General features: G+C 46.1%; 2 protein-coding genes across 2 annotated transcripts in view; one reads left to right on the top strand and one right to left on the bottom strand.

The window, feature by feature from the left end:
- Positions 1–24,905, bottom strand: part of LOC135368711 (T-cell activation inhibitor, mitochondrial-like) — a 284,743-nt gene that overhangs the window by 69,012 nt on the left and 190,826 nt on the right. The gene's annotated exons all lie outside the window — the stretch shown is intronic.
- The window catches only part of LOC135368713 (tachykinin-like peptides receptor 99D), a 244,829-nt gene that overhangs the window by 34,443 nt on the left and 185,481 nt on the right, over positions 1–24,905 (top strand). Inside the window, exon 2 of the mRNA XM_064602170.1 lies at positions 22,198–22,250. The gene's annotated coding sequence lies outside the window, so the exon portion shown is untranslated. The remainder of the gene's footprint in view (positions 1–22,197; positions 22,251–24,905) is intronic.

The raw sequence follows: 24,905 nt of genomic DNA, 5'->3' as shown, positions 1-24,905 counted from the left end.
TTGATTGACATTGACATACACTTTTGAGCCTATGAGTGTTGTGAGTGGTGGTTTTCCTGTTCGACTCTTTGCATATTCCGTGACAACTCAGTGTGCGTTTGCAATTGTTTTCTGTCGGAATCACCACTGATCATCATCGATGCCATCATCATCATCTTCATTAGCATCATCATTCCAGGAGTTTTTCACCAAAGTAACTGGTACAAGTGATGTGGAGACAGTGGAGCTGCGGACCTCACACACTAGTGAAGCCAAAATCTCCATTTTGTTTTTTTCTTAAATTCAAATAAAATAAAATCATTGCCAGGCGAAAATGTAATGGCGTTGCATTAATCATTATCATTACTGCTCCACAAAATGTAATGCATTAGCACCACTCGATACTGAGATGCATGCACTACTTTGCAATGCATTACTCCCTACTTCTGGTCTCCACCAGCTGCCCTCCAATTTCAAACCGGCAAGCAGCACGAACAGGACTTAATTTACGCCACTGCCCCGCAGCTGCTGCGGGGACAACATTTCGCTAGTACTACATACGTAGATTGTCGTTAGCTAAAACGCGGTTGAAATATTTATTTGCTCCACACATACGGTCCTCACGCATTAGCGGATCCCTGGAGTGCTTTTCACGGAGTCCGAATAAACAGGGACGCGAAAATTTGAAACACGCTCTTCCGAGACCCCGAACGAGGAGCTATTTCCATGCGATATTTATCGCCGCGCGTATCCTCTCGCCTTCCCGCCGAGGGCCAGTGTGCAGAAATATGTGCCGCGCAGATGTTGCTCCAGCACAGAGAATTTGGTAGCGTGCCCCGGCCGTGTGTGTCAAAACCGACAGCTTCTGGAGAGACGGTCCACATTTAAGATGCACTTCACACGACGTCCCCGAGGAGCAGCAGCGTTCATGATGGCAGAGGCCTTTCACGCCAGGGGAAAACGCTTCCGACTCACGTGCACTCACGTTTTTGTGGCGTTCCGACGGCTACCCGGACAGCTACCTTTTACTTTTCCCTTCTAATGAATTAACGCAAGTACCCTCACATCTTTCTCATCTTATTTTGGCGATGAATGTCGCCTTGGCAGCTTTGCTTTGCTGAGGAAAGTAGCTCAACTTCCGCTTTATTAGCTCGTTCTTTATGCCAGGTAATTAGCCCGACGAATGAAGCGACGTTAAGCAAAGCCCAGAGAGGTTGAGAACTGATTAGCGGGGTCTCAGTCATGCTTCCACCGCTTCAGAGCCCATGCGTGCCTTCCTGGTTGGGTGGGTAAATAAGCTTAGGCCCTGCAGAAAAAAAGAGTGTCCGACAAGGTCTTGTTGATTGGCCCAGAGTTATTACTATTCGTCTACAGTAATTAGAAACACTAATTAAGATTATCACTTAAAAAGGGTGTAGCCAACATTTTCTTGGAATGTGAATACGTTAATAAAAAAAAAAAAGTTAGTTGCATGCGTGTTTGTTGCTAATGCTAATTAGTGTTTTTAGCTACTATAAACGAACCCTAATGACCCTGAGCTATTTTGTGACACTTTCTGGTCCCTCGGTTGTGACAAGTGTTCCCACTAGTTCGTGATGTTTGTCTCCCGCCGCCAACTACTGAGTTTTCTTTTCTTTTTCTTCTTCAACTAACTGCAGCTAAGTTGTCTGAGGCAGCCAGTCTGACTTTGTCGTGACTTAAATCCCCATTTGTTTCTTCATTTATCACATCACACCACAATGAACGGGACCTGCCAAACACGTTTTCTTTCATTGTGAATATTATATGCACTACCTGTTATTATATTATTATAGAATGTGAACTGAATGTGTGTTATTGAATTTAATGTGAATGAAATCCCGCCAGCCGTGTCAGTAATGCCGATTCCAATGTTTGCAGGCCAGTACGTACTTTATTTTAGTAGCAGATCTACCGAAGAAAGATCTCAATAGCTTCTAAAGAGAGCTCCAATGAAGCTGGTTTACTTCCACACCTCACGGACGCAAACGCAGATGAGACATAATTCGTTGGATTGGATTGGATTGGATTTGTTCATTTTCACGAAGTCATCATTAGCATGCTTGAAACTTGAGCTGACGCTCAAGCACGTACCGCACCATTAAACGAGTAAGATATTTCGAGGGATAGTGCAAATGCTGGATAGTGCTGCTTATTTGTTGTTGTTGTTGTTAGGGAATTGGGCCTAGAGCACTGCACGGGCCTCATGCTTAGGCCCAGGCCTTAGGCCCAGGAAAAGGCCCGGCCAGAGTCTGGCAAATTTCAAGGTTTCCCGGAACGGCCAGTGACTTACAGGATAAGGGGCTATGGAAGTTGATTGCGGCTGCAGTTGAACAGGGGCGTAGTACAGGCTAGGGCACACCCATCGTGTACCTCGGCCTGTCACGGTGTGGGCCCGGATCCGGCTGTTGCCCACAATGTCAAACCCGAGCTCGCCCATGCCTGCCAACAGATGGCGTTACTGGGACCGCCCTGTGGGCCGAGCTGAGTTGGGCTCGGGATTTCTGGCAAGCCTGAGCCAATGAACACTAACTGGGCCAAAATCCTTGTTCGAGCACCACTCAAACGACGTTGCCACAGTACAAGGTCAATAGCAAAAGAAGTGAAGCACACGGCAGCAGCATGGTGCGTCCCGGTAAACCGGCGTCGGGAAGCATGTTAGGTGACTGCTCGCAGCAATCATCTAACATGCAACTGGCACTTCAAGGTCGCCAGCTCCTTGCTCTGATCCCCTGGATGTTTTCCTTCCTTCGCCACTTCCTGACGCGACCACTCGTGACCTATGACGTCAGCAATACGAAGGAAAGTGGGTTTCGTGCGTGTGAATCAGATATCTTTTTTTAATTTCGTGTTAGCGCCGCGAAGCAACTGTGGCTACGAATGGCGTACAGACATGGACAGCGTGGATAGAGGACAGCAGGAAGGAGTTGGGGGACAAGGTGGAGGTTAGTAAGCGTCCTGGCGGTGGTATGATGTTCTAAGGAAGAGGAGTGAGGTCTGCCTGCTCAGACAAGGCAGGAAGTTTCACTCCTTTGTGAAAGGGGAAGGGAAGAAGGGGTGTAAAAGAGAAAGGATAGAGGATATCTGGGGCGCGTTGCTGGCATCGCCTGAAGATCGCAGCATCGTAACGCCGCCCGCGTGCTCGTGCAATGAGCGGCGTTACGATGCTGCGATCTTCAGACGATGCCAGCAACGCACCCCTGCTGTGCGCTAACGCTAATATGTCTTTCTTCTTCTCTTGACTGGGTATTTGCTGGAGCTATGTGGTGACGTCATATGTCGCCTGCAGCTCCATTTCTTGTAGGTGGTATAGGTGGTGATATCCACAGGAAAAGTCTGCGCGAAAATATTACGTAGCGATCCAGCATTCCCGCGTGGTCAAAACAACCTCTAAGTCTTGTCTACATCATCTATATACGTCACTAAGGCAAAATTCGTATAGGGGCGAGATTTGCTGCATCCTCAAGCCTCAAATTCGCTAGGTCAGGCTGGTAGTCGTGCTCCTCATTGTGAGAACTGCTTTCATTCGCAACACAATCTGCGGCGGCTTATGTAGATATTTATGGGCCATTCCCAACTGCCAGTCAAAACTTCAACCTTACACCAGTTTTTCCACCAAGGCCATGTTAGCTTACACCTCTACAGCGGCAGCTTGAAGCGTTCCATCCTTGCCGTTTACCGAAAATATCTTGGCGCCCGCGTAGCACTGAGCGCATAACGCCATTGAGAAAATATACGGCGATGATCTGTTTCATGCAACATGCAATCCATCACGGGTGTCGCCTTCATGGCAGGCGGTTATTTTGTTGTTCTGCCTTCTGCTTGTGTGCAGGCACTGCAGCGTGCGAGATGCGAATGACACCATCTGCAGTGCATGGTAGAGCGACTCGACGCAAGTTTATTCGTGCTTTCCTTTGCACAGTGCGTTGCATGGCAAGAGTTCATGTAAATAAATTTTCTGTGTATTTCGATAGAGGTTTCGCAAAAGTGCCCTTCATATGAGTGGACACAAAGTTTGAAATCGATGAGGCTTCGCAGATGCTATGTGCTAGACTGAGAGCAGGCACCTCGTAAGACATGCTTTCTGTAGACATATTTTACATATATTATTGTAACTATATACTTTGATGCAGATAAAAATGTGGACATGTAGGCCTCACATATCGTAAGAACAGCTATTCGAAACATATAACTTCTAAACATACTGTATACAAGGTACACATACAGTGCAGTTGCATGGGTGGATGGATGGATAACGGTCTTATATATCCCTTTGTATCGGGCGGTAGCATACGCCACCTAGCCTGCTAAGAAAGTAGTAATAGAGCTACAATTTAGTTTGCAGCAACGTTTACACAGCGCCATTTCGGGCCCAGGCGGCCACAGATCCAAACAGTAGGGAGTTTCATCAGCGGGTTCTGCGTGGTGTTTCAAACGGTATGCGTCAAGAGCGCTTGCGCGCGTTTCTGTTACCTACTACGCGCTACTACTACTTGTGCGCGTTAGCTAAGAAGTGTTCTTAGGCATCTTGAGGCTTGTGCTATGCTCGTCTGTTTCTCTGTTCCGGCCTCAGATTAGTTACTTTCCTTCCTATTCACCCGAATATTGAGAAAAAAGAGAAAAAAGAAAAAGAAGTGGTTAGCACACTTGATTGGCAATGAAGACGTGCTTGGCTCGATTCCTGCCTGTGACTGCTGTTTTCTTTTTCCTTTCGACGACTATTGACCACAAAAAGGTGCGGTCGAATACCCCTTTAAATGTGCTTGTGGCCGCCTCGTCCAACGTGCCATCTCATCCACCGTGCCGCCTCATCCAACTACGTGCCTGCCACCTCATCCACCGTGTCATGTCATCCATCGCGTCGTTTTGTCCATGGAGCTGCCTCATCCATTCTGAGCTGATTAGACGACATGCCAGGTCATCCACCGTGCCACTACGTCCACGGTGCGAGTTCATCCATCGTGCTATGATGTCATCGAACAGGCTGGATCATCCACAGGTTGTGCCACCTCACCCACCGTGCCATGTCATCCATCGGGCTTGGCCATCTACCATCATCCACAGACCGGTGTTTATTCACCTTCATCATTTTTTAAAAATCCATCATATTTTTTAAATGAACGCGACACCATTGCCCGCCATACCGGAGGGAATCGGCGCTGTGCAAACAAATTTCATTCCGTGATCTCCAAACGAAAATGCCATCAAAGGACAGTTCCACGTTATGAAAAAGGCACGAGACAGGAATAAACGGAAGTTCAGATGCACTCAGCTTATGGGATTGCCAAGCTCAGCACGCTCCGCGTTGCTTACGATTCCAGGCTGTTTCCGGTACCGGAAGCAACACAGATCTTCCTATGAATGCACCGGAAATGGTGTTCCCCAAGGCGTCCAATCATCGTCGTCTAGCAAATTGGGGATAAATGGAAGCAAATATTTGGATTGGCTTTGGCCTTTGGAAGAACATTCGGAGTGGGTTTCGCAAAAGTTACGCGCACGACGTATACTACTACACACGGCAATCGTCTATCGGAGAGCCGGCTCCAGGGTTAGTTACGCTAGTGGCCGCTAGGAGCGCCACTTAGCATTACTGGGGAGAGGAAATGCTATTCCGCAAGTGCTGGGGACTTTGCGCATGTCCAGTCGTAGTAAAAGGCCGTATTTTGAGCGAGAAGGTTTTGCCCTTATAACTTCGAAGTGACATTGTTCGCCGGAAATTTGGTCACTGCGTCTGCCTCGCATTCAGCAGGAAATTGCAGTCTTGCATCAAGCAGCAAACAATGCAAAATTACGCCTCTAGGCAAAATTTCTTTGCACGCAGTGTGGACATTGTATAGTCAGACGTGCCCGCATGCGTCGTAAACGCTTGCGAATATATTTTCTCTTTCGTTATCTCTCTCTCCCCTGCTCTCTTTTTACTTTTTACGAGCCAGGTTTGAAACATGTGCGACGCCTATCGATGAAATGGGTTTTCTTGTCACCATGTTATTAACCCCGTATTCATACGAGCGACGTTTCCCAGAATACTACGTATAGTAGGTATGTGCAAAACGTCATAACTTTCTGCGGCTACGTGAGAGTAAGTCAGTTGTGTGTGAAAGTTTTTTTCTTTTATTCCTATTGGTCTTTCTTTATTTCAGGGAATTTTAACGCCTTTTTGGCAGCGTGACCGCCTTTTTTTTTCAACGTCACGGCGCGTCACGTGATCAAGTAAGAGCGAGCACCTTCGGCTCAGCCACAAGATATTCCCTCGAAGAATACGCGGCCGACGGTGTAGTCTGATACGCGCGCAGTACGCCATTAGCTTCTTAGTCGACTACAGTCGTGTTCAACTTAAGAAGGAAAAGAAATCTAGTCCGTAAGCTCTCGAAATATTACTCCGCCGCGGATAGAATGGCTGGACACAGTCAGGCCGCGCTGCCTCCTTGCGCCATATAATGTAATCCATCATGCTCACTCTGCTTCCCTATTGGCTGTTAAGACTGGCCGCATGACACTACGCAGCGGCAGAAAGTGCGCTCCCCCACTGGTGGCGCATGGTGGCGCTGCAGTATTTCTCCTGGCGCGCTATTGGGTTTCCTTATCTCCAACGGCGTATGTAGATGACGGACTAGATTTTTTTGCTTCTTAAGTTGAACACGACTATATGGAGTATTCCGTGGGGATGCCACTTGTATGAATACACGGTAAGTGACATTTAAAGTTGTCTGATATGAGTCCCTATAATTAAATAGCAGTAACTATTACAAGCCATTATGAGGAACAACACTCTCCTTCAACAGCTTACCCACGTGCGTTTTCAATAACACGCTCTACGTCCTATCTGCTTCACAGCAAAGGTTAATACCACCCCTCGGAAGGCGTCTGCATGTCAGGATGCTCGGCATCCAATAGAGTACTCGGCAAGGGTCCTCTTGACGTTCGGCAGAATGATTGATGATGACCGGAGAGGCCCGCCGCCTAATGAAGGATCTATTGATTACGATCGCGCGCTCGGTTCACCTCATTTGACAGGTCTCGCAGGTGACAGGTCGATGCAGTGATAAATAGGAAAGGGCATGCAGGCGGTTCTGCGCATGTATTGCCAATGGCAGGGATTTATCAATAGACACCCGCAACACAGACGGAGGCAGTCTGTCAACAAAATGGGGCCGTTATTTAGCAACGTCCAGCAGTGCTGGATCAGTGGGGAAATGAGTACGGGAAAGTTGTGGACATGTTTTTTTTATGTGTGTGTTATGTGTTTTTTGATGATATACTTCTTGAAATGGTGCTGTAAGTCACATGATCAGAGACAACGAATAGAGTGCAAGATGCTCATGAACCCGACTGCTGACTTTAGAGACACTCCAAACATATAGTCGACTTTGCTTGGAAGCAAAAGAGGGGGGGGGATATGTTTAATAGAGTGAAAGAAAAAAAAACGGAGATGTCAGACAGGCTATTGCCAGCTTGCTATTCCGAAAAAGAAGCTGGAAAATAAACAAAAAGAAATAGCAGAGAATAAGCAAAAGGGTTAGGTGTGGACAGCACACAGAGTTCCCATGCTGCCCAACGCCCAGGGAATGTCCAACTGAGACACAACACAGGAAAATACATCCTTGGAATAAAAACAGGAACTTATATTTCGAGCGAAATAACAGCAGCTTTACAGAGCTCTACTTTTCTTCCCGCTGGAAAAATGAAATAATATAAACGGCAAAATCCTCTCTCGACGATATCGGAAACTTAAGCCGTGGGTCCCGATAGGTGGATGGGTTCCGGTTTCTTTTCTGGTTGTAATTCAATCTGGACGCGGTAGGGGATGATTGACACGTGGCTTTTTTTAACGCTTGAACAAATGATGAACTTTTTGTTGTTGTCCCGCTGTTGGCTCCAGCAATCCGCTATTCCACTAAAACGTGCCATTAAGTGTCTTTTAAACTGCGAAAGTTTCTCCTCGTGGATTGAAAGATGTCGTTACCTTGAGAGCAATACAAAAGGAATGGGATTCACTTGTACCGTTGTCCATGATTTCAGTGCGAACGAAACCGTTAAGTTACACTTTCCCTCTTCTCTTCTTCTCAGGAGGTTCGACACGGCGGTGCGGATAGGGTGTCCAATCAGCGCGAGAAATCGTTTGCGGAGGCAAATAGAGGCCGACCCGTATATTCCCGCGCTTCTTGAGAGAGAGAGAGAGAGCGAGCGAGCGAGAGAGAGAGAGAGAGAGAGGACAAAGAGGGAAATGAAAAATTGTGGTTTCCTTTGCCCGAAAATCACGTACGACAAGGGATGAACATGTGCGGACGCCTTTGTAGGTTTTCGTTCAAACAGGGACAATTTGCGGCTGTCATCTATGCTTAGAATGGTGCGGGGGCTGAGCCGAAAACGTTGAAAGATAGGGGATCCATGCAGCTTACAGCCCTCGTCTTCAGAGACGCGAGCTCCGAGTAACCTTACGCAACCACGCCACCTTACTTCCACGATCGATAATATATATATATATATATATAATAAAAAATAATAAGACGTGGACTACAGAGTACAGGAACGTTAACAAAAACTCATTTATTTAATGGGTAATTTAACACATAGATTACAAAAGAATGGTCGACGTTTCGACAGAGTGGCACTGTCTTCGTCAGGACGTCATATATGTCTTCGTCATACCGGTATATATACATACCGGTCACTTCGGTATATATATATATATAACCCGCGGTGATGTTCCTGGGTTCCCTGGCGCTCATCCGATTTCCGAGGAGAGAGCACGGACGACGATGTCGGCTTAGTTTTATGCACATGCGTCCTAGGAACAAAAGGTACAATGCTGCTATATGAGTCTTGACGTGGGAGGCAGAATCTCATTCCGTCTTCTGTTCGAGAACGACGACATGAGCAGAGTAAAGAGTTTTCATTCTTACGGATCAGTCATATCGCTAACTGTTGTTGTCTCTCTGGAGTCTCATCAGTATAGTCTCATCTCAGGAGTCTCGTCTCGATCAGTAGTCTTGAGCAGCGCACTAATTCGTAGTTATGAGTTTTGCGTGCAGCAAAACTAGAGTGAACTAAAAAGACACGTCTTCGGCAGCTCAGTCGGTATACCTGCTGGCTTGCCGAGCTCAAGATCGTCGATTTGATCCCGGCCGAGGATTGTAGCAACGGATTGTAGATCGGAGATTTCGGGCGCACGTTAAGGATCCCCGGGTGGCCGAAATTCTCCGCAGTCGTATCCTGCGGCACGTGCAGCCCTGACGCCCTGGGGGAATGTGTGTCCTGGGCAGACTTCTTAGGGAACTGTGCCGACATATGTCTGAAAGCGTCCGAGCAAAACTCAGGAAAAACCCCAGACAGCACAGCGGCACCGGGACTCGAACCCGGGAACCTCCGTCTCGACGTGACATATGGCCAGCACTCTAACCAGTGAGCCACGCGAGCTGGTCAACCTACGTGCAATCTCTACTGGCAGAGAAGCATTCCAGTTAAATGAACCAATGACTGCGTGCGCAGGGGATCCTGTTTCAGACTGCGGTCAGATGTTTTTCCGGCAACTTTTCTTTGTCTTCTCACTTGTTGGAGCGCATAGAAGCCCACTTGCTTCACTTTCTTGCGTTTCATCCTTAACAAACACTTCGTCCACTACGATCTTCGTATCTTCACGTGCAACACATCCTCCTGGCCTGCTAGCGATACGAAGGTCACCGGTCCATGCAGTCTCGCCCACCTAGGCTACAGAGAGCTTTCCCTGGCGGTGCTACTTGGCCCTATTGAGCACGCGGAGCACGCTGAGGTCACGTTCTGCGCTGACACGATTCCTTCGAAAAGCTAAACTCTGGGGCACTCGCTGGCACCTCCTCTGTGACTGCCTGAACAACGATTAGTGAAGGAGCTGTCTTTTCCTGTATTTATTCTTAATTTTGTTTTTATTTTTTAAATTCCGTGTTAGCGCCTCGAAGAAACTATGGCTATGAGCGGCGTACAGACGTGGACAGTTGCAGAGAGGACAGCAGGAAGGAGTAGGTGACAGGGGGTTAGTACGCGTCCCGGGCCGACTTCAGGGGGAACAACAACAACAACTTTATTTTCGGTCTTGGAGAGTGGGGAGTTTCATCGCAACAGGCGATACTCTACCCCAGTGCTTGGTGGAATGGGGGGAATAAAATAACGAGCCCCTTTACAATAACGATCGAAGTCCGATGGTGTCCAGAAATGTCAGAAGAGCTTTGAGCGCAGAGCGTTGCTGGGCTGGATTGGGCCAGGGACCAAGCAATTTCGGTAGGGAGAAAGGGCCAGAGTCCAGCTGACGAAGAGACTCGGAGAGTGTGATTCGGGAAGGTTCGTAGTGAGGGCAATGAAGAAGAATGTGCTCCAGATCCTCAAGAGCACCACAGTGGCAACAGGTGGGAGAATCAATTTGTCTCAAGCGGTAACGCCACTGAGCTGTAAATGCCACATCGAGGCGCATGCGGTGGATTAATGCAGCATCCTGACGAGATGTGTTTCGTGGCATGCGGAAAGCGAGCATGGGATCAACTCTGTTCAACATAGAGGGGGGAAGAATGTCGGTTGTCCGTTGGCGGGAAGCCAGGGGTGTCACTAGACGTCGCAGAATTGAACGGCGGTCTCCTCTGAGCAGAACAATACGGGTCCGGTTCCGAGACGAGAGTGCTGCTTCTGCGGCGCTGTCGGCCTGCTCGTTCCCCACGACACCACAATGGGCTGGAACCCACTGGAGAACGAGCCTGTGGCCTGCGGCGTAGATAGTGTGGTAAGCCATTAACACGTCGGTGACTAGGGGTGCGGATGGGCCTCGTATGCCGGAAGTTTCAATTGCTTGAACTGGGGAACTTGAATGGGGGAACTGTGCCGACATTCGTACGGAAAGTCTTCGGAAAATCCAGGGAAAACCTCAGACAGGATTCGAACCCATGTCACCTCCCAGTCTCGGCGTGGAAAGCGATCATCCTAACCACTATGCCACGGGAGCTGGTCTTAATTTTCTGTGTCTATGCTGCTTCATCTTCTTTTTTGTTTTGCTTTTTGGGAATAGCAAGCTTACATCATGGCTAGCTTTTCTTTTTTTTTTATCAGCATTAAACGTACCACCCATGGCCGTTCTCTTCGAACCGCGTCGCGGAAAGAGACTAAATCGAGCGTGTGGCGACGATAGGAAATGTGATATGCCGAAGGATGTGAAGCTTTCCATTCATGGGCGCTTCGAGATACACGGAGTGCGGACGCTGACGTGAAATATAGCGCTCCTGATAGAGCCCCGCACAAAGGGTAGGGGGTTTGAGATGGGGCTTCCGACGGCCACTATTGTGCTGTCGATTCGACGGGTTCTCCCAGTAATGGACCGCTTGAAAAACAGGCAGGTTTCCCTCCTTGGTTCGTGTTATTTACTCCGAGGAATGTGCACTGTTCGCGAAGGGTCATGTGGATGTTCGTTTGTGGGGAATGAGGAAGCTAGAGGACAGAGTTGTACGAGGGAAGCGGAGGAGGTAAGAAGACCGATAATTGGTCACAGCGACCAGCATAAAGTTTTGGAACGGGCTGGTTGGTTTCCGGAAGGAAGACCTCGGTGTGAGAGGACGGAGAAAAATATGGAGATGTAGATGAAGAACAATCTATTTTCGAAATATCTGCGACTCTCGTCTTGAGGCTCTCCCCTTAACATTTCCTCATCGGTTCGCTTAAGTTTCCACCCTTCTATGTATACAGGGCGTTTATTTTTAGCCTTTACAGAATTTTTATTATGAGAGCAGCATAAATGTCATCTCCATTTTTTTCTTTTACAAATCAATCAATCTTTGTCATGTGACGCGCGGATTCAATCTCTCCATATTATTTCTCCCTATTTTTTTTATCAACATCAACATCATTGTTTTTGCAGTTGAGTTCCGCGGCCAGGCGGACATCCTCTCGTACAAAGTGTGCAACTACAAGATGACTAATTACTTAAAATTCATTAATTACCTTTTTAATTAGGGGATTCCGGGCAAAAGCGAGATGGCAGATTGAGAGACTATCCTAGTTGCAAGCCATTTCACGTTTACCAAATTTTGAAACACGCACGTGGGTTAAAATATCCATCTCCGAATTTCGATACGCAAACGAACCGAAACCGAAACCGCGACGACCGGGAACGCGGGGAGTACAGGGCTCATTTTACGTCAGAGGGCCACGTGATTTGAAACGGTGGAGATAATTGGAGTAGGTGCCGCTCAGCTGGCCAGATAAACCGCTTTCCTGGCCCAGATAAGCCTCCGTCGGCGAGGGTGATGCGCTCCTCAGGCGCGGTTTTTCGGTTTCGACTGATTTGCATATCAAAATTCGGGTATGGATATTTTAACGCACGCGCGTGTTTCAGGATTTTCTAAACGTGTAATGGCGTAAACGAGGAGAGTCTCTCTATCTACTACCTCTCTTTTGCCCTAATTCCTTAATTAAACAGTTAATTAATTAATTTCAGTTAATTATTCATCTGGTAGTTAGACACACTCTTCCAGAGGATGTCCACCTGGCCGTAGGCCTCAACTGCAAAAACAATATCGCACGCAAACAGCAAAGCACGCACTTTGCATCTGCATCCAGGAAGTATATCTTTTGCGTGTACACTGTAAACTTTTTCACACCTTTAAAGGTGTGCGCTATGCACATTCAATCTGGTTGCGTAACATTGCATCTCCAGGATGATATTTTACAAAATTCGGAAAACATTACTAAAGATCAAGTGTCAGTGCAAATCTCGCTTTCATAATGTCTTGGATATCGTAGGTACGATCTAATGCATATATGCATCGCTATCGATAATCGAGCACGCGCAAGTGTCTACAACACTGTTGAACAATGTTGAGATGTTGCAAGACTGAATTTTTGGAGGACAGACAACACTCGAGTAAAGAAAAGTTGTGCGAAACCGTGCTCCATTATGATGTTACCGAAATTACACCTAAAAAGGCGTGCGCCATGCACGCTATTACACCTTTAAAGGTGTGAAAAGATTTAGAGTGTATGGTTGCGCTGGGAGCGCTTCTCTGTCAAGTACGTTGCTCCCACCTCAGCCGATGTGTCCAGTGATCCACTGCGGGCTTTTGCCCAGTGTGTTATACTTTGTAACCGTCTGCAGAAACAACATTTTTCCTTTCAACAGTTGTACCCGTAGTTTTAATGCGAACATCGTGGTGAAGAGTACTTCTCGAAAAGACCTCTTGTGCAATCTTTTTGAGAACGGGGAACAACAACAACAACAATAAATGAAGGAGAAGTGATGGTGACATGGGATGTTTCCCCGTGGTAGCCACAGGACCCTACCCCACTTCACAGAGGTTAATATGAGAGGACGAATTATGGTGGACGCGAAGCGACGACAGGTCGGAGTTCTGTTTAGAGCTCTTCGAGGAGTTCAGTGGCTTGCAACGGGGAACGGGGGCGGTGGAGAACGGGGGAAAAGGGAATTAACGCGTATATTTTTCGTTCGTAAATCATATCGTCGTGAGCGTTATCAACGTGTCATTTTGGGTTGGCTACAAAGTACAAACAAACGGTGGCAGTTGAAGTCGTAGCGCAGGAAAGGCGCTGTCGTCAAAACCTCTGTTTCGAATGCCTCCACTGAATGGCCGCTGACGCAACAACATCCACAACTCGACACAACTTCCCGTGACTGCAGGTGACTGCAATGTCTCTGTCGTCTGAAGAACAAATATTTCACTTCAAGCAGGCTATCCTCAAAGGACGTTAACGAAACATCATCAGTGTTCTAAAGCGAATTCTGGCAAGGAATAACCCGCAGGTTACCAAACAACCTGACAAACGAACCTTTGAATTGCAGCTTTTCTTCACGACAGAATGAGTCGAACTGACACGTATGAAGGTTTTACTGCCCTTCAGCATACCGGCAACGCAACACTGCAACGGCGACATAACGGCAACACTGAATACTTATTGGCTACGGCATCCAGTTACTCCCAACACGCTTGCCCACAATCTTTCCTCGTGTAAACAATGCATTTCCTGCAAGACGGAATTTGCCTTTACCCATTTCCGATTCTTCGACGGAATTTGCATAGTAACGACTACACATACCCGTAGCGGTTGTGCGTAACATGTTGTGACATCTGCAGTTGAAGCCATTCTACGCGTTGAGAGGCAGTCCATCCAGAGGGAGGGGAGGGACGGTGGAATGCAAATTCGAAAGAGTGATCACATCCTTCTAATACCTATTTCCGAAGTAGCCGTGTTTTTAGAGGAGACACGGAAACCTTACGTTTCTCGGTGCTCGATTCGTTGTTTAAATGATACGTACAGCTTCATAGGACAAGGCAGCACTTGGCAAGGTACGGCATCACAATCATATATAGATTCGATTCGACGAAAAAGCAGAATGTGGAGTTGTTAGTCCAGCTTATCGTTGTCAACGTGCGACCTGTAGCTTTATCAATGCGTCGAACAAGTAACGATCCATGTTCAACTTTATATGAAAGAACTGATGTTCTGAGGCTGGAACAACATAGAAGGGACAAATACATACAAATATCATACACATACCACACATCACATATACCATCACATACATACCTCTCGTTGTCATACTTAGACGATTCAATGCGCGTTCACATGCTCCGATGAAAGCGCATAATCGATTAGCGTTATTCACAGCCGACTCCTGTATGTTTACTGTTACCGGTCTCTTTCACCCGCGACAATAACAAAGGGTCCGTTATGAGAACCGTCCTCATGATGTTTGCCACTCCGTGATGAATATTTAGAGGGTCGCTAATGAAGTCGTGCATTCCCCGACTGAAAGGAGGGCTGCGCACCATCAGACTACTGAGAGGAAGCTGGGATGATGAATCCAAGGAAATAGAAGAAAAAGCAAAACGACTGTGGGTAAGGTTGGTGAAAACCTGAGCTTAGTCTGCGCTGAGCGTCTGCATGTCGCGTCATGCGTACGTGTTTCGGAAAGAGAGTTCGACCATTTTTGTGGGCTCTATCCATCACATCTCATAGTGCGTGACGCTATTAGAGCACGGTGTTTTATTTGTGACACCTTCAAGCAGGGATGGGCAGTATTTAAATACATTGTATTTAAAATAGTATTTAAAATATAAATACATGTATTTAAAATACGTATTTAAATACAGGCAAGAAAAATGTATTTATATTTATATTTAAATACCGTTTTAGGCGTATTTATATTTAAAATACACTTAAATACACATATCTCATCCTCCTGTATTTGTGGGCTTCTCTCGAGTTCCACATCGTTAGCCTCCAGCGATGAAGGATAGCTTGGTTAGAGGCTACAGGTCACTCATCCCGTGTGTTCAGGGATTTCCGTCCTTCTAGAAAACACCACAATGCGCGAATGAGGGCATCGCCATCCCCGTTGCAGCGGGAGGAACTGGACAGGGCAGACAGACGGGACAAGAACTTACAACGACGACTCAAAACCGGCAAATAAACACTTTATTCAACATACAGAAAGTGGATGAAGCGATAACGGGTTCATTAGCTGGTTTTGAGTCGTCGTGGGTTCTTCTCCCGTTACCGTCCTAACACCCCCTTCGCTGCTCCTGAGACTCAAGGTGACGTTTCCGTTCAATGGAAAGTCGGTCCACGCAAGATGCTAAAATCATCACACTGCATCACGGAAAAATAAAGAAATATGTGGGCATTGTGTGCAGCAGAGATGCATCCATAGGTGGCTCCATTTATACACTAATTTAAAAGAATAATGTGCCTAGACGGCTCAAAGTATTTACGGAAGTAGTTACAGTATTTAAATACTGTCTTATTGTATTTATATTTTGTATTTAATTACTTTCAACATAAAGTATTTATAAGCAGTATTTAAATACATGAAAACATTTAGTATTTTGTATTTATATTTAAATACCCGAAAAGTGTATTTATGCCCATCCCTGCCTTCAAGGTAATAGCTTTACAGGGGGAGCGGATTACAGAAAGCGGAATACAGTGGTATACGTATGATGGGAAACAATTAAATACATATAGAAATTGTCATCCAGCGTAATGAAAAATGGCCAGGGCTCGCCGCTGTCGGCCTCGCACAGAGGTGGGCAACGTCACGACTGACGCCCTAGGGAATGTGCGTCCTGGTCCGACTTCTAAGGGAACTGTGCCGACATATATCTGAAAGCGTTTGAGGAAAACACATGAAAAGCCCCAGACAGCACAGCCGGCACCGGGATTCGAACCCGGGTAAAAACGTCACTGAATTACGTCAAGCGGGCGGAACCGACGTATCAGAATCCTGTATGTCCCGACTCAGTCCTGAATAACGTTTTGCGTCGTGACTCGTCAGCAAATGCTTTCACTTCAAAGAAATACGAGTTGCAAAGTAACGTCATTTCTGTTATTGACGGCTTCTGGAAGAGATGTACAAATACAGTCAAACTCCTTTATAGCGAACACCTTTTTAACGAAAATACCGTTACTGCGATTTTTTTTTTTTTTTTTGCTGTCCCCTGAGTTTCGTTGTAAAAGAGTTTGACTGTAATACGTTGTGGAATGTAGTCTAGTAGCTCTAAAAAAAAAGAAGAAAAAAACTCTTAGAAAATTTAGCAATGTGGTGGCCCGGCTGAAACGTGAAAATGACGTCGACGCTATTGTTGTGAGAACTCGAAGCGCGGAGCATATTTGAGAAATAATACACGACGCGTTTTGTAATTACTGTGCTACTATTTCATTGTCGACCTCCTCAATTTCCGAAAATTTTTTTTCAAAGTTAAATGAACATTTAGGAGCTGATACACCCTTTACTCTTATATCGGTTGAACGCCCCTTTAATTCTAATGTGTTAAAAAGTAGTACCCACTCGTGCGACTTCACACTGCCCTCGTTCTGTTTGAACGTAAACGGAAACGTTTGCGTCGGCAAAAATGGAGACGAGTGCCCTGCCCTCTATGAACCTCCTCTCGCGTTTTCTGTGCGTTGCAGTCTTCTTTATTCCTTCCTTAATTCCTTCTTTTTCTCCTCCGTAGAATTTACGCAACGGAAGCTTTTATTGCATTCAATTAGCTTCTTTCTTTATATTCTGCTCGACCGCGACATCCCTGCTATTTTTAACAGCATTTGCAAGTTCTGCTGTGGGTGGACCGCGCCGCAAGCACTTAGGTTGGCCGGTCGGGGTGGGAAATGTTTACAGTAATAATGCTTGGTGGTGGTGGTGGTGGTGGTGGTGGTGGTGGTGGTGGTGCTGGTGGTACCGTCGAAAGAGCTCGCTGTTGTCGGCCTCACAGAAGTGGGCAAAGTCAGAACTAGCGCTCTGGAGGAATGTGCGTCCTGGGCAGACTTCTAAGGGAACTGTGCCGTCACATGTCTGAGGAAAACCCAGAAAAACCCCAGGCAGCACAGTCGGAACCATGATGCGAACCCGGATACCTCCCAGTCCCGATATGACATGGCCAGCATGTTAACCACTCACAATGAAGCCTACCGTTCACTACCAACCAAGACGCTCATCTTGATCTGGTTATGCAGGACCGTAGTCTCGTCATGGTCTGGCACTCCCAGAAGCTCAGTGTGCGAACATGCAGAGGCACGCACCATACACTGTAAAGGTAGATACACATCGAAATTGTGCAGGGCATAAAATGTGTCAGGCGACAAATGAAATTAATTCAGCTTCTCTCTTACATTGTGTGCAATGTACTGCTCTCTTCGAGGGGCTCTCAACAGAACTCTGACCTATAGAATGGAATAGAATAGAAGTAGAAAGAAAAAAAAAATGTAAATGTAGGTCGCACGGGTGCGAACAGCTGTTCCATGACGCTTGATGTGTGAAAGCACTGAATGATTTGAAAGATTATTTCAGCACGTATGTCCTGGAGCCAGTTCGCCAGGGCACACAGCGCAGGTTGTTGGTGCCAGTTCCCCATTACCTTCTCAACACTAAAGGCAGCGTTGATGCGTCGGCAGGTGACCACCACGTGCTCCGTTGGTTGGCTGGTTGGTTTTAAGGAAAAAATAAAATGGAGATTTTGGCCTCACGTGCTCCGTGTTCTTCACAGTTCCTCAAGTTGAACAGTTCGGCGATCCAACGACCCCTATCTTATGAAGGAATGCTGCTGCGAACGGGACGTTGAGTCGCAGGCGATGGATTACGGACTCTAACGGCCTTGGCATCTTCGATGGGAGGCAGTAGGTGCAGTTGGGGTCAATTCGCGCGAGAAACGAGTGATTTATGGCGTCGCCTGTCCACATGGTTTTAGAGAGGCGATTACGTAAGGAGGCGAGCAAGTACTTTGTTGCGTGAAGTCGATTTTCTGAGTGGTTCTTTTATGGTGAGCAATTCGAGCAGCCTCGTCCGTCTTCTCATTTCCACAGATCCACTGGAAGATGATGTTGTGACACTGTGTGTCTGCAGAGTTGTATGCAGCGATAACTCTGACCTGTCTTCGCGCCCACCATTAATTCATCCTCTCATTTATTAACCACTTTGAAGTGAGGCAACCTCATCCTGTGGCTACCACGAGGAAACATATCATGACATCATCACTTTTCAGTCATTTATTGTTGTTGTCGTTGTTGCGAGAGCTTATCTTATTTTTCAGTTCACGGCTTCGTAGGAACCTATTCTAATACCACATTAAATGGAAACGTGCGTAGCATTGCAAGTGTACGTGTGTCTCAGCTCGTCGCGTACTCGATGCATGCCTTATCACGTTCTTGACATTGCTACTTGGGATTTCATGCGTAGAAATGTCGTTTCTAGCACCTATGGCGAGAAGGATGGGCGTCAAGTGTATGGCATGCTTCCAGTTCTTTTTTGTTCTTTCCCATCGTGATTTATTTTCTGCCACCTACATCATCCCAAACAGCGAGCGGACAGCTTTTCGAAAGCAAAGCTGATAGGTCAGCATCTTATAGGAATGTTTGTTCAGTATATAGGGGTATTTTTGGACCCCACAGTGCTCGGAGGTAACGTCTGTCTGCTCTTATAGGACCAATCAGTTCCTTGGCTTGGCAAGTCGATGTTGCAGCAGTTTTTAAAGCTACAGTTTTATCAAGATGCCAAACTATTTCCTCAAGTCCGTCATATTTACCACACTTGAGTAAGACTACCAACATTCAAGTGGTTCAAACTCGGACAATTAAGACATACTGACTGAATGTTTTCTATATAAAAATCTTTTTGTGTTTCGTCAAATTCTTTATTTATCTAAATATTTTTATTTATTTAATTGCCACCTAAAGGCGCATTGGGACGAGGACGCAACATAAGTGGACTTAAAGCGATGGTCGCGTATGTTCTAGTCGATTTCGAAACTATACTGCCATACTATTCCTCCACGTCCGCTCACCACAGTATCGAAAACCCCACGCGAAATAGTGACGCAATACACGGAATACACGGAATACAATGACAAGAGCAGACGGCGGATGTCGAGAGAACGCCGGAATTCCCTCTCTGGCAGAACGAGAAAACGTCGCTCCCTAAGAACCAATGAGGGCGCGACCTTGAGGAAAGGAATGCCGCGGACGTCTACGTGGCGTCTGGACGGTGCCTTTCCTCCTCTGAGTCCCGCGCTCTCACTCTTTCCGCTTAGGGAGTTACGTCACGCTGACAGAGCTTCTCCAGGCGCGGAAGCAGGGCTGATCTTTAAAATCCGTTTATTTAATATCTAAGCGCTTTTCGAACGAAAAAAATAGCTTGGTAGATTATCGGCGGAAGCCGAACATAGTGGTATCGCTGTTTCATAGATGGGGAAGGAGGGGGGGGGGATATGTTTAATGCTAATAAAAAAGAGAAAACAGAAGGGAAAGGTTAGTCATCGTGTAGGCTTGCTATTCCCTGGAAGCCCTATAAAATAAACAAAAGGAAGATCAAAGCAGCAGAGACACAGATAATTATGAAGACATACAGGAAACGACAGCTCCTTCACTAATCGTTATGCAGACAGTCATATAGGAGGTATCATTTTTTCTTCTTTTACAAATCAATCAGTGCCCAAGAGTTTAGATTCCCGAAGATTCATAGATGGGTTCCTGGATGAGACCGTCCCTTTAACGAGCAACACGATGTCCCCGTAGCATTCCTTCTTCTACGACTATACCTAAATGAAATGGACCTAAAACGTGAACGCTTCAGGCAAGCAAATGGGAATCAGAGCTCATATCCCCAGTAGCTACGGCACATATGGACAGATGCACCTGTTCTGGACAGCTGGACTGAATTTCCGTTCGCAAACAGTTTGCTTTGTTCGTGATTCCTATTCTCTATTCCCTGCTTCCTGATATACCACCAGCGAAATCGATTGCAATGGCCTTCGCAATTTCGCTGAAGCACCGATATAATCTGAAACTCCGAACCCGAAGAAGATACGTAAATACACAAATGCTCCGGAAACAATGAAATAGCGAAACAAGAAGGTACAGTTCGCTGAAAGAAACGTAGCTTAAGTATATAGGCACTCCATTAACGGCCGGGCGGAAACGATATCGTCGAGCCAGCATAACGGTAAGGCCAATGCTCTGCAATTGCTTCGGAAAATGTCTTTCGTAAGCTTTCCGAGCGGTGCATGGGTAACATTCACGCGAACGACGTTGGAAGAGAATCCACGGAACGCGAAAAATGTCACGCATGCCTGCAGTTCTTCCATGTTTGGCACTTCCGAATGCTCTACGACAGTTTGTCGCTGAGTAGTGGAGAGGGTGAAGTTTAGAGAGAGTGACGTCTGGAGATACCACGTGAAGAAGTGTCCGTCCACTCACAAGGCAGCAATAAAGGGGTACTATAGTACTCGTAGACCTGTACGGGTACGTGCGCCTTTACCCTGAAATGTTGCCTCCTTATTTAGGAGAGGGACCAAAGAGGTCCCTCCACGGACAATAGGGTGAGAGGGAAACACTGAAGCTGCGCAGAGAGCTGACCCCCATGCATAACGTATATACACTAGCTGTAATAAGTAGAATAAATGAAGTGTGCACGCCCCATGCCTATCGGCCGCATTGTAGGCTCTTTGGCTATATTAGTTTCGTGATAAGAAAACTGCGTCAGAAACAAATGGGAATACTCGCTGAACAACAACAACTCTATTGTAAGATGGCGAATGGGAAGTTTCATCGCCAGGGGCGATACGCCACCCCATTGCTGCTGGTGATACAGGGAATGAAATAATGAGCCCCTTGACAATAAGGATCGAAGTTCTATGGTATCCAGAAAGGTCAAGAGAGCTTTGAGGGCAAAGCGTTGGTGGACTGGATGCGACCGGGGAACAAGCAATTTTTTGAGACAGAGGGGGCGAGAGTCCAGCTCGTTAAGCAATATAATCACTGAGTGTTTGCAATAGATATCGTAGCGCCGCGCATGTGCAGTGGCATGTTTCCGACTAGCCTAAATAATTAACACATAAGACAGTCGTTTGCGAGGTGAGTGCTGCGCAATAACTTTCTAGAATAATCGCGGGAATTATTAATTTTAATGAGCGTGTTCTCGAAACCAGATCCCGAGAAAGACGAAAAATATTGTAATTTGCAACTACTTCGTTCTTGTTTCCATGTTTCCGGAAACTGTCCCCGAGTCGTTTCTTTCGTTATTGTTTGTTTTGTACATATCATTTCGCACATCGCGAATGATCGTGGTCTTTTTTACAATGTCAACCATGTGTAAGTAGGACACATTGTGGTGGAGTCACCAGGTCAAGTAATTTACTGAATGCTATTCGTAGGAAGCACGCAACCTTTCCCTATGTTTGAGTCTGTACGACGCGCGTATACAGGGTGTTTCACCACAAATGATAAATTCTAACTGGCGACATACCTTCCTTCTCTCTCCGCACCTTCCGTGCGCTTTTCTTTGCAACTATCAAGCAGGCGGGGCTTAAGCGGAATTTTTACTTTTTTTTTCGACTATTTCTATCGCGACACTGTGCACAGTTTTTATTCGGACTTCATATTTCTGTAAAAAAAGTGAGGTTCGCTTGGCAATTTTCAAAGTTCACTTGGAAATAATACATTTCCTTAAATTAAAGATTGTCCAAAGCCTTTCTAAATGGCGGCAAAGGTTTCTAGACTGTAATTGCCGAAAGCCCCACAATCCCCCGGCGAGTGCGTCGCCAGTTAGAATTTTTTGTCACTTTAGGTGAAACACCCTGTATGCATATACGCATTCCATAACTTCAGACACAACTCTGAGACTTTTCTGTTACTGACGCTCGCTTCTCTTGGGTCTGATTTTCTCTTTATCCTTTTCAGCGTACGCCGACTCGCGGGCAATGAGACCAGGGGCGTGACCTGCTTAATACTTGGTAAGTCACATACATCACGTTAATAATGTTTACGTGTTTAAAGCGGCATAATCAGATATTAAATGATAACGATTTAACTTACCTGAACAGAGCACATTATTGCCTAACCTGATCAGGCTTCCTTGATCTTATGGACTTGTCCCTGTCCATGTCCGTCTTAGCGAAAAGCACTGTCGCCTTGTCAGTACTCGCATTCCACATCTAGGTTGACCAGCCGCCGAAACGTCCACTGTCATCACTTTTGTTAGAAATTATAAAGTTTCGCTGCCGTAGAATTACGCAAATAAGATACCTCCTTTGAACTTATCGAAGTCAGTCACTAACTTGTTTACTTTCCTACAAACTTTACTTCCACTCTTATTCCCTTTCTTTTACGTACATTTATGTAAAAAAAATGTATATACGTAAGTAAAAAAGGAACATCGCACGAGATCATCCTTGCTTCGTGGGGCCGTTGGCATGGTGCCAAAAATAACGAAGTTGATGTTGATGTTGGCGAAAAAAATAATAATCATAGGAAGAGGTTTATTTCGTCGCACGACAAATTTGGCTACTCCCATAAAGACACCACCCCCCAAGAAGAAAAAAAGAAGAACTTCGCCGCTTTCGCTGTAACTATCTGCCAATGCCCAAATCATCGGTTAATGTAACGCAGAATGACTCACACGGTCTTAATAGACTGGCTCCAACGCACTGCTCTGAATAAATGAATAATGAAGTGTGGTGCATGCTCGGGACGTGTCGTATTGCAATTCCGGAGCGTAACCCACCGCGTGACATCATCTAATTTACTTGTTTTTTTTTTTCGTGAAAATTCATGGGAAAACATGTATAAGGGCTCCTTGGCGGTGTTCTCACTTGTCATCAAACCTCGAGCTCTGGTCTGCGGTTCCCCCCCTCGGTCGGTGCTTTCACTCACCGCCACCTTGAACGTTTCTTTTCAAACGTCACCCGAAGGTACAAAACTTTTGTTCTGTGGTTTCCACGACAACCTTTAGAAAAACCGTGCTCGATACCGGAAACGAAAATGGCGAATTAGCACAAAAGGTGGCTGGTGCGCGAGAGCGAAAATTGCGCGGCTCTGTTCATTCATGGTGAGTCATATATATGCGCAGCCATAGATTTCACACCTATGGCATAACAATTCCAGTTCTGCTGCCTTTAAAGTATTAGGTAATGAAAATTGATGCCGCAAGGAACGTTAACGTTCAAGAACTCACTGTGTGCACCGGGGACTCGCACGGCTGGGACCAGTCAGTTGTAGTGAAAATTGCCCCCACGTAATGAACAGAGGGTAGGAAAGCTTTTTGGGGTAATTTCTACCGAATAAGGACACTTTTATCCGGACCTCCGCGCAAGGTGCATGGTACACGCAATAACTTGAAGAAAATGCTGCTGATTTTCGTTTCGAGTGAGAGTGAGAGTGAGAGAGTGAGAGTGAGTGAGTGAGTGAGAGAGTGAGTGAGTGAGTGAGAGAGAGAGTGAGTGAGTGAGTGTTTCTGTCTCCCTTGTAACACTTCGCGAACATTTTGAGATTTTCGCATCGTCACATCTTGTCCTGTTCTTCGCTGTTTCCTCGTCGACTACGTCCCTCTTTCGGAACTCCTCAAACTGAAGTCGATGCTGCCGTCGTCGGACCACATTTGAAATTTGTTCCCTATGCAGACACAGCGGGCATCATTGTATAACACATGGTACAGCTCCGGTCAACCTTAATAAATGACACTGGAAAAAAAATCGGTCTAAATTCCCAGCGCAATAACAGCCGCCCTTGGGGCACTCGGGGAATGTTAAGTGAACAAAATCCTCGCGTTAAACTAACAGAATAGTTTTGTTCAATTAAGATTTCCTCATGGTCCCAAGGGTTGCTGTAATAGAGCTCGGGAACAAGACCACATTTTTTCCAGTGTTATCATTAAAGTTGACCGGAGCCGTAGCATGCTTCACGTCACACGGGAACAGCGTCTGAAGACCCAGTTGCACACACCACTTACCACGGAGACATCGAAGCTTTCTACGTTTATTTACGGTACTAGCTTTCGCTTTCTACTTTTGGAACTATTTCTTTCGGTATTTCTCGATTCAAAATTATGTGCACTTCTCTTCAATTTCTTTTTGTACCTGACAAGGCAATGACAATGATGTCAAAATCATTTGCCACGCCAAATGAATCGATACGCATAAAATCAAGAGGAAGTACTAAGTCTGCTATGGATTCTACTTGGTGTACAGGTACGAGATAATTAGCGCCAAGGTCGTGTTGCTGTGGGACCGGAATAGACGCATGAAGCTTTGTCTTCAAGTTCCAACTGATGCTCATTTATCAATGTCCAGCACAAATGCTTGGCAACGAGGTCGATGAAAAAAAGTATCAATCTTGCAAGTGGCACGTAAGAAGTAAATAGAGGAAGATGTTCCAGGCTGGCCCGTTGGTAATGGGGCTGGCGTCAAGAGAGACGTCGAACGGAGTTCACTGAAAGGGCATTCATCCTGAATTTGGTTTGCAGGCGGATTTAACCATACAGCAAGACTTAAACGAATGATGCATGTAAATTCTGTTGCAGCTGTTTACAACTGTCTTTTTCCTGATGACAGCGGTATTCTATTAATTTCCGAATAATTTCATATTGAAACAAAACATTTGAGGGCGATTAG

The sequence above is a fragment of the Ornithodoros turicata genome, chromosome 9 (assembly GCF_037126465.1).
Source record: "Ornithodoros turicata isolate Travis chromosome 9, ASM3712646v1, whole genome shotgun sequence".
Classification (NCBI taxonomy): Eukaryota; Metazoa; Arthropoda; class Arachnida; order Ixodida; family Argasidae; genus Ornithodoros; species Ornithodoros turicata.
Note: the sequence above shows the minus strand (reverse complement) of the source record. Positions and strands in the feature narration are given on the sequence as shown.